The sequence below is a fragment of the Rhincodon typus genome, chromosome 1, assembly GCF_021869965.1.
Source record: "Rhincodon typus isolate 14 chromosome 1, sRhiTyp1.1, whole genome shotgun sequence".
In the NCBI taxonomy this organism is placed as follows: domain Eukaryota; kingdom Metazoa; phylum Chordata; class Chondrichthyes; order Orectolobiformes; family Rhincodontidae; genus Rhincodon; species Rhincodon typus.
Window position 1 is genome coordinate 18,630,273 of NC_063332.1, and position 16,931 is coordinate 18,647,203.

The window sequence follows — 16,931 nt, forward strand, 5'->3', positions numbered from 1 at the left end:
GCAGTTCCTACTATCTCTGCCCCTATATGCTCCTTTATTTCTGCTCCCAGAATGCTCATAGCTGCGTCTAGGATATTAATCTTTAATTCTTTTGAAGCTTGACAGGTCACAAAGAGAGTAAGCAGAATATAACAACTTCGCTCTGCTTTTTTTTCTTTATTCATTCACGGGATCAGGGCGTCACTGACTAAGAAGCATTTATTGCCCATCCCTAATTGCTCAGAAGGTAGTTAAAAGTCAACCACATTGCTGTGAGTCTGGAGTCATGCGTAGGCCAGACCAGGTAAGGATGACAGTTTCCTTCCCTAAAGGACATTAGTGAACCAGATGGGTTAGAAATGGACCGAGACATTAATTTCCCTGCTCCTCAGATGCTGTCTGACCTGCTGTGCTTTTCCAGCTCCATATTTATTGAATCCAGGCTAACACTTGTTTCTCAAATGAGATGTTCCAGAAGGCTCCTACGTTCCCTGCCATGTGGATGTAAAAGTTCTCATATTCCCAAGATGAACAGATTGGTTGTCCCTGCTGTCCTGTACATTGTCTATTCATCAAAGAAACTGATGATCTGACCATTATCACATTGCTGTTTATGAAACTAGGCACAGATTGGTTGCTGTACTTCCAAAGTTACAACATTGACTGGACTTTGAAAAATACATTTGCTGTAAAGAGCTTTGGGAAATCTAGGGGTCATGAAATGCGCTCTATTCATGCAAGCCTTTCTTTTTATCTCTTAGAATTGTAGAATTTGTTTCCTTTATTCATTAATGGGTTGAGGGCATCATTGGCTAGGCAGCATTTATTGCCCATCCCTAATTGCCCAGAGCACAGTTGAGAGTCAACCACATTGCTGTGGGTCTGGAGTCACATGGAGGCCAGACCAGGTAAGGATGGCAGTTTCCTTCCCTAAAGGACATTAGTGAAACATATGTTTTTTTTTTCCCAACAATCAACAATGGATTCATGGTCATCATTAGATTCTTAATTCCAGATATTTTGAAATCAAACTCCACCATCTGCCGTGGTGGGATTCGAACCCGGGTCCCCAGAATGTTATCTAGGTCGCTGGACTCATAGTCTAGTGATAATATCACTAGGCCATCGCCTCCCCTATTCAGTTAGCATAGTTACCAGCATTGTGAAAGATTTGGTCATTTTAGTCCTGCATCTCAGCTTTTTCCCTCAATCCTTGAAATTTGTCCTCTTCATGTACATGTCCAATTTCTTTTTGAATCTGCTTCCACTACTTGTTCTGGACTTCCAGTCTTCAATGTGAAAAAAATCTCATCACCTTTGTTGTTTCAATTATTTGCACGCTGTGATCTCCAATTAAAGAGGCAGATCTTTTTCTGTGTCTTTGATTTACCTTCCTTTTCAGTTTCTTATTTCTTCTGCTCAGGGTTCATGATCTCCCTTTTCAAAATATTCCAGAATATTCTTCCAAATGCGGGATGCTGACATGTGTAACAATCATGAACTCACAGTGGATGATTGTGAGAAAGGATATCCCATTTACATTCCTGATATGAAAACCTTCTGTAAAATCAAACGTGGACAATCTGTCCATATCCACCTTTCAGTGGAACATTAAACCAAGGCCCTATAACCATCCTAAGTAGATATGGAAGACACCATGGAGAGAGCAAGAACTGCAGATGCTGGAGTCAGAGATAACACAGTGTGGAGCTGGAGGAACACAGCAGGCCAGGCAGCATCAGAGGAGCAGGAAAGTGAATGTTTCAAGTCGGGACACTTCTTCAGAATTGGGGAGGGGGAAGGGATCTTGGAAATAAATAGTGAGAGGATGGGTTTGGCTAAGGAAAGGTAGGTGGGATGGTGATAGGTGGATTCAGGTGGTGGTGGGGTTTGGTCAGCAGGAAGGGTAGGACGGATAGTTGGGAGAGAAGATGGGCAGGTTGTGTCAGGTCAAGGAGATGAGGATGAGAGGGGGTTTGGATGTGGGATGAGGCCGGGGTTGGGGAGATTTTGAAACTGGGGAATTCTATGTTCAGGTTATCGGGGTGTAGGCTCCCAAGGCGAAATATGAGGTGTTGTTCCTCCAGTTTGCGTGTGGCATCATTGTGGTACTGGAAGAGGCCCGGGATGGGGAGAGAGGGGGAGGGGGAGTTAAAATAGTTAGCAACCAGAAGGTATTGTCGATTATCATGTACAGAGCACAGATGCTCCACAAAAATGGTCCCCGAGTCTGTGCTTGGTCTCACTGATGTAGAGGAGGCCACATTGGGAGCAACAAATACAGCAGACCAAGTTGGAGGATTCACAGATGAACACTTGCTGGATATGAAAGGTTTGCTTTGGGCCTTGGATGGGGGTGAGGCGGGAGGTGTAGGGGCAGGTGTAGCACCTCCTGCAGTTGCAGGGAAAGGTGCCGGGGGTGGTGGGGCTAGTGGGGAGTGTGGACTGGAGTCATAAATGGTGCTGAACATTGCACAATCATCAGCAAACATCTCCACTTCTGAGCTTATGATGGTTGGAAGGTCATTTATGAAGCAGCTGGAGATGGTGAGGCCTATGACATTACCCTGAGGAACTCCTGCAGAGGCATCCTGAAGCTAGGATGAGTGACGCCCCACAACCACAACCATCTTCATATGTGTCAGGTATGACTCCAAGCAGCAGAGAGTTTGCTACCTGGTTCCCATTGATTTCAGTTTTGCGAGGGATCCTTGATGCTGCACTCGGTCAAATGCAACCTTGATGTCCTTGAGTTTAAAGGCTGATAAAGGCTGACAAATCCCCAGAGCTAGATAATCTACAGCACCTTCCCCACTTCTGATGTTGGACAGACAGGTCTGTAATTCACTGTTTTATCCCTCCCTTCCTTTTTAAATAGTAGGATTAGATTTGGCTCCCTCCAACCTGTAGGAAATGCACCAGAGTCTACAGAATTTTGAAAGAGTTGGGTTCAAGTCAGGTGACCTTGACCTACACAGGAAATCCAGGTACGATCTTTGCAAAGCCATCAGGGAAGCCAAGAGACAATAACCACATGAGAGTCCCAGAATAACCACATGAATGCATGTCGATTGTGACAAGGTTTACACCAGGTAATGGGATACACAGCAAAATCGAGTAGAATTGCTGACAACAATGCAATGCTCATTTTGAACAGAAGGTTAATGAAATGGTGTCACTTGCCCCGAAAGCCTCAGGTGCACCTGTGTCACCACTGCAGACATCAGATCCGACTTATTGAGAGCGAACTCAAGGAAAGCAACAGGCCCAGATGGAATCTCCGGCTGTGCACTCGGATCCAGCATGAACCAGCTGGTGGGAGTATTCACTGACACCTTTAACGTCTCCTCACTACAATGTGAGGTTCCCACCAGCTTCAAGAAGATCACTATCATCTCTTTGCCAAAGGAATATCAGGCAACGTACCTTAATGACTACCGCCTGGTGGCTCTGACATCCATCATTATGAAGTGCTTCGAGAGGTTAGTAATGGCACTCATTAACTCCAGCCTCCCAGACTGCCTTGGGGACCGCTTTGCGGAACACCTACGCTCGGTTCGCACTAAACAACTGCACCTTTCAGTCACAAACCATTTCAACTCCCCCTCCCATTCCTCAGATGACATGTCCATCCTGGGCCTCCTGCAGTGCCACAATGATGCCACCCGAAGGTTGCAGGAACAGCAACTCATATTCCACTTGGGAACCCTGCAGCCCAATGGTATCAATGTGGATTTCACAAGCTTCAAAACCTACCCTCCCCCTACCGCATCCCAAAACCAGCCCAGCTCGTCCCTGCCTCCCTAACCTGTCCTTCCTCCCACCTATCCCCTCCTCCCACCTCAAGTCCCACCCCCATCTCCTACCTACCAACCTCATCCCGCCCCCTTGACCTGTCCGTCCTGCCTGGACTGACCTATCCCCTCCCTAACTCCCCACCTACACTCACCTTTACTGGCTCCACCCCCGCCTCTTTGACCTGTCTGTCTCCTCTCCACCCATCTTCTCCTCTATCCATCTTCTATCCACCTCCCCCTCTCTCCTTATTTCTTTCAGAACCCCCTTCCCCTCCCCCATTTCTGAAGAAGGGTCTAGACCCGAAACATCAGCCTTCCTGCTCCTATGATGCTGCTTGGCCTGCTGTGTTCATCCAGCTCTACACCTTGTTATCTCAGATTCTCCAGCATCTGCAGTTCCTACTATCTCTGACAATAAATGGGTCTTTCTCTGAGTGGCAGTACATTGCATTTAGTTCAGTTACCTCATTCCCTCACCAAGACATAGCATTTCATTTGATCTATTTTCCCCTCTTAAGAATGTAATAGTGCATATTCTACACTGAAGGCCTTAGGTCAATACAAACTATTATTGAGATGCTGTCGTACCCTGCCTCATCATTTTCTGAATGCAAGGTCAACTAAAGGCCACACTATCGCAAACTTCAGCTTCAATATTCAAGTCATCAAGCACTAATCTAACACTTGGCACAGACTTTTGAGAGGGAAAATATAAACCACCTATTTATGCCGCAGAATTACTGTTAATTTTAAAAAAAAGAGCCTGGTGTGCAGTGGAATTAAGTGAAAATTTAGTGAGAATCAGAGTGCAGCTATGCAAGTGGTCAAAATGAGGAATGGTTTTTAGAATTCATCCAGAACTACTTTGCAACGTTTCAGAGATAGCAGGAACTGCAGATGCTGGAGAATCTACTTTGCAATGTGTTTCTTTTCTAACAGGGAAAATAAAAACATTGATTTTAATTCTGGAGTGGGGTGAATAACTGATAGAGGAATAGATAAATAATGGAGAAATGGCAACAACAACTCAACAGTGTATGAATCACAAAGGTAATGATGTGAAAAAGGTAAGAGTGGTGCTGGACTGAAACAAAGGCAAAATTAAATAAGATCAAAGGGGTGCAAATCATGTGGGTGGAATCATTTGCAAGTACATTTGCAGAAGAGTAGTTTGACATCTTCAAATACGAGATTCAGAGAATAAAAAATAAATATATATTCCAACAGAATGAAAAGTGGATGTATCCAAGGGTAGAATTTGATGGATAAATGGAGAGGTTTAATTTAAATTAGAAATTGAAATGAATTATCACTCCTAAAAGAAAGAAATATGCATTTATATTGTATTTTCTCACATCTCTAAAGCATTTCATACACTTTTTGTTCTGTGCCAGCCAGCAAAACGAGCAGTTAACTGTTTGTGGTAGCATTGGTTAGGATCTGAATCCTGGCACAGCGATCGGGGAACTCTCTGTAGTGCTTTAGCTAACATGATGCAATTTGTATCATCCACTGGAACCATTGACACGGACTGGGTTAGAAATATGTTATGTCCCCTTTGGCAGCTCACACATTTTAACTCCCCAAACCAGGAGGCTTGAAAGCCTTGGGCCAAGTCATTTGCAGTCATCACTCCTCCAGAGACAGCTCACACCTTACCTCACTAGCAGAAGCTCCCGGATAAAGCGCAGGGCTGGAGTGGACAGAACGATGGAGTGAGTGATGAACTTGAACAAGGGAAGTAGCCTTCATCAGGAGTAGCTCCCAGGAGTGCTGCAGAACTATGACGCAAGCTGCTCCTCCCAGGTCAACACTTTTTTCACTTTATTGTAGACGAATGTTCATTAAATTGTACCCAACGCAAAAAGGTTTGATGGATGCTCAGCAAAGGGCAGTTTATATTCTGACCAGGGCGTTGGGATCACCGTTAATGTCTACATGAGACTAATATGTCTTTTAAGTGGTCACCAGAGCTGCCTGACAGATCAACTGCCTGAATACAATATGGAATGTATTTAGAAATACAGGTACTGTTCAGAACTGTTGCTTGCAGTAACTCCCATTGGGGATCTGCTGTTGTGGTGTGCCATACTCTTCTGTCTTGCACCATCAGCAAACATTCATTGTAGCTCATCTGCAATCCACCCGGGGTGATATCAGCAATTTACCCTTCTTTCTACCATCCTCTTTGCTTTCCAGAGGACAGCTCACTGATGCTCAGTTTGGGTTCCGCTAGTGCCTCTCAACTCCTGACCTTGTTACAGCCTCAGTACCAACATGGACAAAAGACCTGTATTTAAAGATGAGGTGAAAGTGACAGCTCTTGACATCAGGTTGCATTTAACCCAATGTGACATCAGGGAACCCCAGCAAATCTCGAGGCGATGGGACGTAGCATGAAATCTCACTGCTGGTTGAAGTCATACCTGGCATGTAGGAAGATGATTGTGGTTATAGAGTTATACAGCACAGAAACAGAGTCTTCGGTCCAACTTGTCCATACCAACCAGATATCCTAAATTGATCTAGTCCCATTTGATAGCATTTGGCCCATATCCCTCGAAACCCTTCTTATTAATGTACCCACACAACATCCTGACGTGAAAATATATCGCCTTCTTTCCATGTCACTTGGTCAAAATCCCAGAGGTCTTTCCCTGATGACTTTCTGGATCAACCTATAGCACATAGACTGCAGTGGTTCAAAAATGCAGCTCCCCACCACCTTCTGGAAGGCAACTAGGGATGGGCAAAAATGCTGGTCCAGCCAACAACACCTGCCTCATATGGACAAATAAAAAAGGATAAAATTTCTGTAGCTTTTCATCCCTGGTCAAATTCCCATATTACTGTCATTTCCTTTTCAGGGTGTCACTTTTTAACCTTAAATTACACCCATTTTTCTTCCCAATAAGTCGGTGAATTGAGGACAAATTTGAACCTTACCTAATCAGGATGACCTTTTCTAACAATCCAAGAGGTTCTCCATACCCTATAGAACTGACGGCTGGATAATGTCATCAACATTACAATGGAGTTTGAATCCTTGGCGTTTTGATTCAACTGTGATACTTCACATCAACTGACTCAGTAATTATCTCGAAACATAGCGTTTACCAGGACTGTCTCACCTTAGAATAACTGCTTAAGGAAATATAACCTAAAAAGCATTGCAAGGGCTTTCCAAAAGACAGGTAGCAGAAAAAAAACACAATGGATACCTGCTGACAATTTTAAAACCCCTGAGCTTTGAATTTGAGGGAGATGGAACAAAAGGGAAACAGTTCTGTGTCCAACGACAGCTTGCTGTGTTGATCACCACTGAGCAGCCAAGATGTCCATTATAGGTCAATGAGCAGATCCAAGGCACCATTTAATGGCCTCAGTATAAAAAGAAAGATATTTGCATTCTTTTTCATTACAGTGCGCTGCTGGGAACATCGTGTTCTGAAGAGTGCTCAGTCTGATTGACTCAAAAGACTCATTAAAAGCTCAGCAACTCAGTCGTGGTTAATGAAAATGTATAATATTTATATAGGGTACTGTCTCTGGATAATGTTTCTGCTCGTGCCCAAAGGCTTTGTGATGATTTCTGCTTCACCACAAAGGAATTTGAAACAGCTGCTTGCCATGGTGCAGAGTATATCCATCGCAATAATAGCCTCAATAAGATTGTTATTTTAACTATGATTAGTTTATTCATCACTTTGCATGTTTTTGAAATTTCTGATTTTCAATTTACATATCAGGTTTTGAATATTGTTGAAAGAAGGCACATTTTGTCAAAGGTTTTTGTCTTTCACTCATCAGGACGGTTTGCCAAAGCACCAATTAGGGGGAAAACCAGCATGTGTGTTTATATCCCAAAGACTGGAGAATCATATAAAACAGCAAATCCCTTTAGCTGTTCACAGCAAGTAAGGTGTTGACCATTCCCAATTGTAGTTGCAAAGTTTAAAAATTTGCATCCAACATTCAAAGTGATTCCATAATTAGGTATTTGCCAGATAATCCTAAATGTGTGAAGAGTTGCACTGACAACCAAATTTAGGATAATCAGTCAGACTCATTGCGTGCACAGGAAGCTTCACGTTTTAATGCATAGGGCCTTGTTCTTTGCAGACAGAAAGAACATATGCACGTGCTGAACATAATGGGTGTGTGATATTTAGCAATTCATTTCTCCAAGCCTGAGCAATCAAATTCAACTTGTCTGGTTTACTATTTAATGAAAAATTGGTAGTCAATTGTCAATCATCATTAACTTCATGGCAATTTCTTTACTAATCAGAGTCTACTATTCAGTGATTCTCATCTCATGCAATATACATTTTGGTTTTTCTCCTTAAATCTGTATTTCATGCAAACTGTCCCGGTGAGCACAAGACAAAAAGCTTCAACAAATTGTGTCTTCTTTCAACAGTTTTCAAGTTCTGTAGGAGAAACTGGCTGGTTATATAGCATTTTGTTGGAAACAATATTTTAACTGGCTATGGAAGAGTCCATTTCTCAAAGACAGATTCATTCTGATTTAATCATTTGTTCATGGGATATGGACATCACTGGCAAGAATAGCATTTATAACCAATCCTGAATTGTCCTTGAGAGGCAGCTGGAGATGAGATGCCTTCTTGAACCGTTGATGTCCAGGTTGTGTAGGTACACCATGACTGCACAGAGTATCACAGTACCACAGAACCACAAAAGTATTATGGTGCAAAAGGAAGCCATTTGGCCCATCATGTCTGCACCGGCTCTTCAGAAGAGCAATGTCATTCAGTGACTTTCTGTGCCTTTTCCTCATATTGCATTTTATTTAAGTGATCAACCAACGCCCTCTTGATTACTTCAATTGAACCTCCCTCCAGCACACTTTCAGCTAGTGCATTCCATACCCTAATTACTCACTGTGTGAAAGAGATGGGGTTACATTTGTTTCTTTTGCAAATCATTTTAAATCTGCACCCTCTAATTCTTGATCCTTTTGCAAGTAGGAACATCCTTTGAATGCCAAGGTTCGTGGGATGGAAAGTGAGGACAAGGAGATCCCTGAGGAGCAGATGGTGTGAGAACTGAAACGTGAGAAACGAGTCAGTTACGATTGAGGACCCTGTTAATCAGGGTGGAAAGGCCCTTCAGTTGAGGAAAAATCAAAAAGCACTCGTCTTTTCATCAGACCAGGGGCAGCACGGTGGCACAGTGGCTGGTACTGCTGCCTCACAGCGCCAGGGATCCAGGTTCAATTCCACCCTCGGGCGACTGTCTGTGTGGAATTTGCACATTCTCTCTGTGACTGTGTGGGTTTCCTCCAGATGCTTTGGTTTCCTCCCAGTCCAAGATATGTAGGCTACATGCATTGGCCACACTAAACATGGTGTCCGGGGATGTGCGGCCTAGGTGGGTTAGCCATGGTAAATGTGAGGTTACAAGAATAAGGTGGGTCTGGGTGGGATGCTCTTCAGAGAGTCAATGCAAACTTGATGAGCCAAATGGCCTCTATCCGCACTGAAGGGATTTAATGAAAACAGATGTGACGGAAATGTAGAATTTGGAAGAATGGAAAGGAGGCCTTACAGAAAGCAGGGTTTGAGGGAGTGTAGTCAAGGTGCTGTAGGAGTCTGTGAGTATATAATGAATATTAATAGACAGCCTATCTCCAGAAATGGAGATAGAGAAGTCAATGAAGGAAAGAGACAGAGATGGACAATATGAAGGTGAGATATGGGTGACAATTGGAAACAAAGTTGAAGAAGATTTACAATTCCAGGCAAGAAGAAGAACCAGCACCAATACAGTCTTCAATATGCCAGAAATAGATTTGCAGATAGCACCTGGAACAAAGAATATTCTACAAGATAGCAGGCATAACTTGACTTATATGGGTACTGACAGCAATACCTTTTATTTGGATGAAGTGAGAGATGTTCAATGAGAAAACACGTTAACCAGACAGAGGAGGGTGGTGCATGGGGGTTGGTTGGTCCTCGGTTCAAGAAAGAAACACAAAGCTCTCAGATCATCCTGGTGGATGCATGTCCGTGACGAAGAGGAGGTGGTTAGGCCAAGAAACTGGAAATTGTTGGAGAGCATTAAAATAGCCATGGATGTCAGTGGAAAGAGAAAGGATGTGGGGGCAAAGTCAGGATAGGAAGAAATATGCTTGTCGAGCCAGGGACAGACTGAAATAAAGGGTGGCAGACCAGGACAGTTCTGTTTTTCGATTTTGAGAAGGAGGTAGACATGGTTGTTTGAGGTCAATGAGTAAAATGGGAAGACATGGAGGGAAAATTTCCAAAGTACTGAGTTCAGTGATGGAGCTGGAAATAATGGTTTGATGTGCAGTGCTGGAGTCATGCCCACATTATGGGAGCTTGCTGTGTACACATTGGATGTTGCATTCTCTACAATATAACAATAACTGCACTCAAAAATACTTAATTGGCTGTGAAGCATTTTGGGAATCTGTGAAAGGCATTATAAAACAAAAGTTCTTTTCTGTAATGTACTGATTCTAAGTATCAGTCAAATATGTTTAATCACACTACTTGATTATGAAAGGTTATATATGGAGGTTTAAGCCTACAGAATCTTGGTTTAACTTTGCCACAACAAAACTGGCGCACAATTCGGCCCTTTCTGGCCATATTTTGTCAATAGTGGCACTTCAGTGTTACACCTTACCGGGGTAACGCACTGGAAATAAAGGCTCAGTATTTCCAGAGTTATCACAAACGTTAAAAATGTTATAAAAGTACAAAATAATCCCCCAATTAACCTGTCTTTTAGCACCAGATTGACAGATATGATAGATCCTAAATAAACATTATGGACCATCAACATATAACTGTACTAGTTAAAACTCTAACTCCTTATAAAATTCCTTCTACACACACATATAGACAAAAAATACCAAAGAACGCTGAAAATCAGAAACAATATCAGAAATTGCTAGAAAAATTCAGCAGGTCTGGCAGCATCTGTGGAGAGAAAGCAGAGTTAACATTTCAGGTCCTGTCGCCCTTCTTCAGAACTGATTGTAGCTATGTACATTGGGGAAACAAAGTGCAGACTGGGTAACCATGTTGCAGAACGCCTACATTCTGTCCACAAAAATGACCCTGAGCTTCCAGTTGCATGCCATTCCAACATACCACCATATTCCTTGGCCAACATCTCTGTCTCAGGCTTGCTGCAGTGCTCCAGCGAAGCTCAGTGCAAGCTAGAAGAATAACACTTCATTTCCTGCTTGAGGAACCCTGCAGCCTTCTGGACTCAATATGGAGTCCAATAATTTTAGGGCCTGAGCATCTTCTCCCATCTGTTTACCCCAGCTCCCACACACCATGGCTTGTCATCATATGGGCTGCCACCACAAATTGTCATTGTCAGCCATTAATAGCCCCATTAGGAGCAATTGGTTCTCCCAGGCTGACCTTTACCCACTCCTGTGTCTGCCCAACTGTGTTTCTCTCTGTCTGGGCTCCATCTCCACCTATTATTTACTCCTTACCCCCTCCCCCACCCCATTCTCAGCACACACACCAACCTTTTGGTAGCTACAATCCATTCTGAGAAAGGATGACTGGACCCAAAATGTTAACTCCTTCTCTCCACAGATGTTGTCAGTCCTGCTGAGGTTTTCAAGCAATTTCTGATTTTGTTTCACATAAACAACAAAAAAAAATTAATGTTATGGGTGGTCCCTGTCTACAGGGCTCACTGAGATGATTTTCTTGGCTTGTCAGGAACCTTTGCTCCTTGATCTTCCTTCTTTGGGTATTTTTGTTTGCTTGTAGGAGGCTCAGGACAACTGGTTCACAATTTATGAAGTCTCTGACTTACTCGTTAGAAGCCAGAGCGTACAGCAACTGCTGAGGAAATATAAGTTGGCTTTCTTCAAGCTCTAGGTGTATTTTTTATTGCAGAGGTGAAGACAGCGCCTTCCTTTCTGGAGATCTGAAGGCTCTGCTATCATATTCATACCCACTAGCTCTTCAGCTACCTGAGAGCCAATCACATAGTTGTTGGCAGGCAGAACGCCTTTGTCATCGACAATTGGCCACAAATCCACAGACCAATCAGCTACTTGTTGCAGGCCAAATCTCATTTTGTGCACACTCTTTGGTCCAAGCTGATCTAAAATCAGAATGCTCCCCCCTCCAACCCGCTTGAACAAACAGCAAGGTAAATAGCACTCACAGGAAGAGCTGACAACTTCTTTTTTTAAAGTGCAGCAATCCCTCCCACAATCCTGGGTGTTATAAAACAGTAATTTTCCTATTTCAGTTCACAATCAAACATACAGCAAAATAAGAAGATATGGTTTTTACAACAGGCTATTTTCAATCTAAATATTTATGAGACAGCGAATGATGTTTGCAGATCAATAGAAAGGAAATGCATTCTCTCATAAAGTTTTTCAAATACCATGCAGAGATTTTGATTAAAAATCGGAGCTTGAAAAGGGGTTGAATGAACAATGGAACCATGACATTAATCAGTTTTAATTATATTGTAAATCTTTTACTCATTTTCTGATCGCCACAGTGGAGCTTGAAAACCACTGGCTTCATGAAGAAAGATCACTCGCACAATGTCAGAAGTAAAAAATGCTTTGGAAAATTAATACCATATAATTCAGGAAATTAATCTGGCCTCTCTGATCTGGAGAACACAAGTGTTTGTGTATACATGAGGCAGAATCTGTAGATAACTACATATCTCCCAGTGGTCAAAGTGATTAAAATTTTGTTTTAAAAGTAGTAAATGCCAAATTGCATATGTTTATGATGTCTTATAAAGCATGAATATAACAATGAATATGCAGCCAATAACCACTTGTTCCCATAAAAATTGCTAATTTTAACAATTCATTTGCATTGCATGGAACTTAAAGTCTGAATTGGGCATTACCAAATAAAGGTGCAAAATCCAGCAGTTATCACCAACATGAAAGACAGGCTGAACATGTCCATTATTATTCCCACTAATGTCATGCCTCTATTCAATGTCAGGAATCAGTGGAGACATTGAGTCATCGAGATCTACAATGCAGATAAAGAATCTTCAGTCTATTGTGTATGCACCAGTCAAAAACAACCATCTAGTTTTCCAGAACTTGGCCCATAGCCTTGTCTGCCTGGGTATTGCAAGTATATATCAGAACATTTCTTAAATGTCAATGGGTTTCTGCCTGTACCACCCTTACAGGCAATGAGTTCCAAATTCCCATCCACCCACAAGGAAAAAAAAGATTTCCACACATTTCCTCTGTTTAAAGTGATGTACGAACATAGCGTATAAATTCAGGAGTAAGCCATTTGATCTGTGAACCTGCGCCATCATTTACTAAGATCCTGGACGATCCACTTCTGTTATTGGGAGACAGTGGACTTCTGGGATTGATGCGCTATTCTGTGCTCTGTGCAGGTGGTGAGACCACTTTACCTGATCAGCTGCCTGCAGTGACAGATCAGAGTCTCAAATTGTACATACGTGCCTGTAAATCACAGCAATGTATCTTGTCGTTCACTTTCACTGCACATCATCAAGCCATATCATCAAGGTGACAACTGCTCGAGACAGATCCTAAGTAACCACGTAGGCTGACTTTATTTGACAGTTGAAAAATAGCCCTCTGATACAATGGAATGTTCAGTCCTGGCAATGATTGTCAGTTTTATCAAAGTGAAATGTGACTCTCTAGCAGTTGCATTGTGATCTGTGATGGCTTCTTCAATCACTACAGATGTCAGATCAGTCTTTCTGGGAGTCAACCCAAGGAAAGTGGCAGGACCAGACAGTCTCCCCAGCTGAGCATTCAGATCCTGTGCAGACCAGCTGGTGGAGGTATTCACCGACATCTTCAACCTCTCCCTCTTACAGGCTGAAGTCCCTACCTGCTTCAAGAAGACCACCATCATCCCCATACCTAAGAAAACACATGCAGTGTGCCTTAATGACTACCACCCAGTGGTTCTGACTTCAGTAATCATGAAGTGTTTCGAGAGGCTGGTCATGGCCCACATCAACTCCAGTCTCCTGACCTCCCTCGATTGCCTACTGATATAACAGGTCCACAGCGGATGCCATATCCTTAGTCCTGCACTCATCCCTGGAACATCAGGACATCAAAGATACCTATGTCAGACTCCTGCTCATTGACTACAGCTCCACCTTCAACACCATTATCCCCTCCAGACTGATCTCAAAACTCTGTGACCTTGGTCTCGGCTCTGCCCTCTGCAACTGGATCCTCAGCTTTCTGACCCACAGACCATAATCAGTGAGGGTAGGTAATTGCACCTCCTCCACAATAACACTCAACACTGGATCCCCCCAAGGATGTATCTTCAGCCCCCTACTGTACTCCCTGTACATTCACGACTGTGTTGCCAAATTCTGAACAAGTGCCATCTACAAGTTCACTGACAACACCACCGTAGTGGGATGGATATCTAACAACAACCACTCAAAATACAGAAGGGAGATAGAGGGCTTGGTGACATGGTGCAATAAATACAATCTGTCACCCAATGTCAGCAAAACTAAAGAACTGATCATTGACTTCAGAAAGAAATGAGGAGAACATGCCCCCATCAACACCAACAGAACTGAGATTGAGAGGGTGGACAGCATCAAGTTCGTTGGAGTGACGATAACCTAAGACCTGTCCTGGATTTCCCACATAGATGCGATGGTCAAGAAGGCACAACAGCATGTCTTCTCCCTCAGGCAGCTCAGGAAATAACAACCCTCACTAACTTCTACAGATACACCATTGAAAGCATACTGTCCAGGTGCATAATGGTCTGGTATGGCAACTGCCCTGCCCAGGACCATAAGAAACTACAGAAGGTGGTGTGCACAGCCCAGAACATCGCGGACACCAACCTTCCATCCATGGACTCTAATGGTACAGCTCGCTGCCGCGGAAAGACAGCCAACGTTATCAAAGACCCATCGCACCCCGGTAATGACCTCCTTCAACCTCTTCTGTCAGGCAGAAGATACAGAAGCCTGAACACACGCACAAGCAGGTTCAGGAACAGCTTCTTCCCGGCCATTATTAGACTGATGAATAAACTCTGTAACCTCAAATAATGCTGATCTTGCCAATGTTGATCTCGCCTAATGCACGCCCTGTGCAATGTAACCTGTATACCTCAGTCTAAGTCTTTTTGATCTGTACACCCTTGCTTACTATGATCATCTTGTAAACAAAGCCTTTCACTGTACTTCGGTACACGTGACAATAAATCAATCGATCAATCAATCAGTGTTTCCACATCCATAGAATCCAGACCATGCACATCTTTTTTCCACTTCAAGAAGATTGCTCACCATCTCATGCTGTGTATTGATACTCTTCTGGAGCAGTAGAAATGCCAAACAGCATACACAACCATCTGTATCATCCAAATGAAATCCAGAATGCAAGTAGAAAACTGTCACTTTCATCCAGCTTTTTCCATCAATAACCATTCCTTGAAAGAAGGGTAGCAAATACCTTTGCCTTCACAAGTTGTGGTAAAATTACTTCACTGGTTGGCATGGGGTAGCCTTTTTCAAAGATTTACTAACATCATTTGGAGCTTAGTAGACTTTCAGTCTTCCAGGTTTTTACACTGCTACTATACAGCTAGTTCAGTCTGTAGGAGCCTACCTCTTTCATAATTATTCCCTTCTTTTCTAACTCACCTATTTTGTCTTTCTGGTCTGGAATTCAGAAGCAATGGAACGCTCTTCAGCAAATGCTGTGTCGGTCTCACACCTTCACTCCGCTTCAAAATAACGCTCAGCAGGAAGATAACCAAGACCTGTGAAGGTGTCATTGTCTTAGTGGCCTGCAAAATGCTGCAAATCTCTTCTGGCCAATTTAAGGTTACTACTCCAAGTTTTAGAATAAAAGAACAAAGAAAATTACAGCACTGGAACAGGCCCTTCGACTCTCCAAGTCTGCAACGACATGCTGCCCGTCACAATTAAAATCCCCTACCCTTCCGGGGACCGTATCCCACTATTCCCATCCTATTCGTGTATTTGTCAAGACACCCTTTAAAAGTGACTATTGTATCTGCTTCCACTACCTCCCCCGGCAGTGAGTTCCAGGCACCCACCACCCTCTGTGTAAACAACTTGCCTCGTACATCACCTTTAAACTTTGCCCCTCGCACCTTAAACCCATGGCCCCTGGTAACTGGCTCTTCCACCCTGGGAAAAAGCTTCTGGCTGTCCACTCTGTCCATGCCCTTTGTAATCTTGTAGACTTATAATCAGGTTGCCCCTAAACCTCTATTGTTCCAGTGAGAACAACCCAAGTTGTTTAGACTTGCTTCAGCTAAGATGAGTGGATTTTGATTAACATCTACCATCTGGAACTGTAGATCTTCATTCTTCCCATTACATTGGACCTCAGCTTAATTTGTATTCTTGGCATGAGTTTCATTCCATCATATAACCTCAACATTATTTTTGAAGGCTTCGTCTTTGGGTAACCCTTAATCCATGTAGCACCATTATCTCTCTGACACTCCATGTTTACTTGATGCTCTTGTTCATCACTTTAACAATCACATTTATTACCTTTATAGCCAACAATACCACCCATTTTTATAGTGTAGAGCAATGCCTCAGAATAATGGGTTGATATCCGAGCAGGTTCCCTCTCAATAATCCACAATTCTAGTTTAGCCAGCAGAATTGAACACTGAGGAATTTAGAGACATTATTAGCTTTACCTGTGGTAATATAGGTCTTCAGGGATGTTTCTTTGCTCTAAATTGAAATACCAATCATGGGAATATAGAAACAACAGTTGACTATTAAGAGAGATAGCAAGTTGACTATTTAGTCCTTCAAGCCAATTCCACTAATGGCTGATCTACTACCTAGTTCCATAATTGCCTTTAGTGGAGGCAGTGACAAAGTGATGATGACATTGGACTGCTAATTCAGAACCCCCAGCTAATGTTCTGGGAGACATGGGTTCACACTCCACCATGGCCAGAAGGCAAAGTTTGAGTTCAATAAAATCTGAAGTAACAAACGAAGAAGCTCGCCTAATGGCAACCACATAGAGTCACAGAGGTTGATAGCACAGAAAAAGACCCTTTGGCTCAACATGTCTGCACCAGTCAAAAACAACTACCCAAC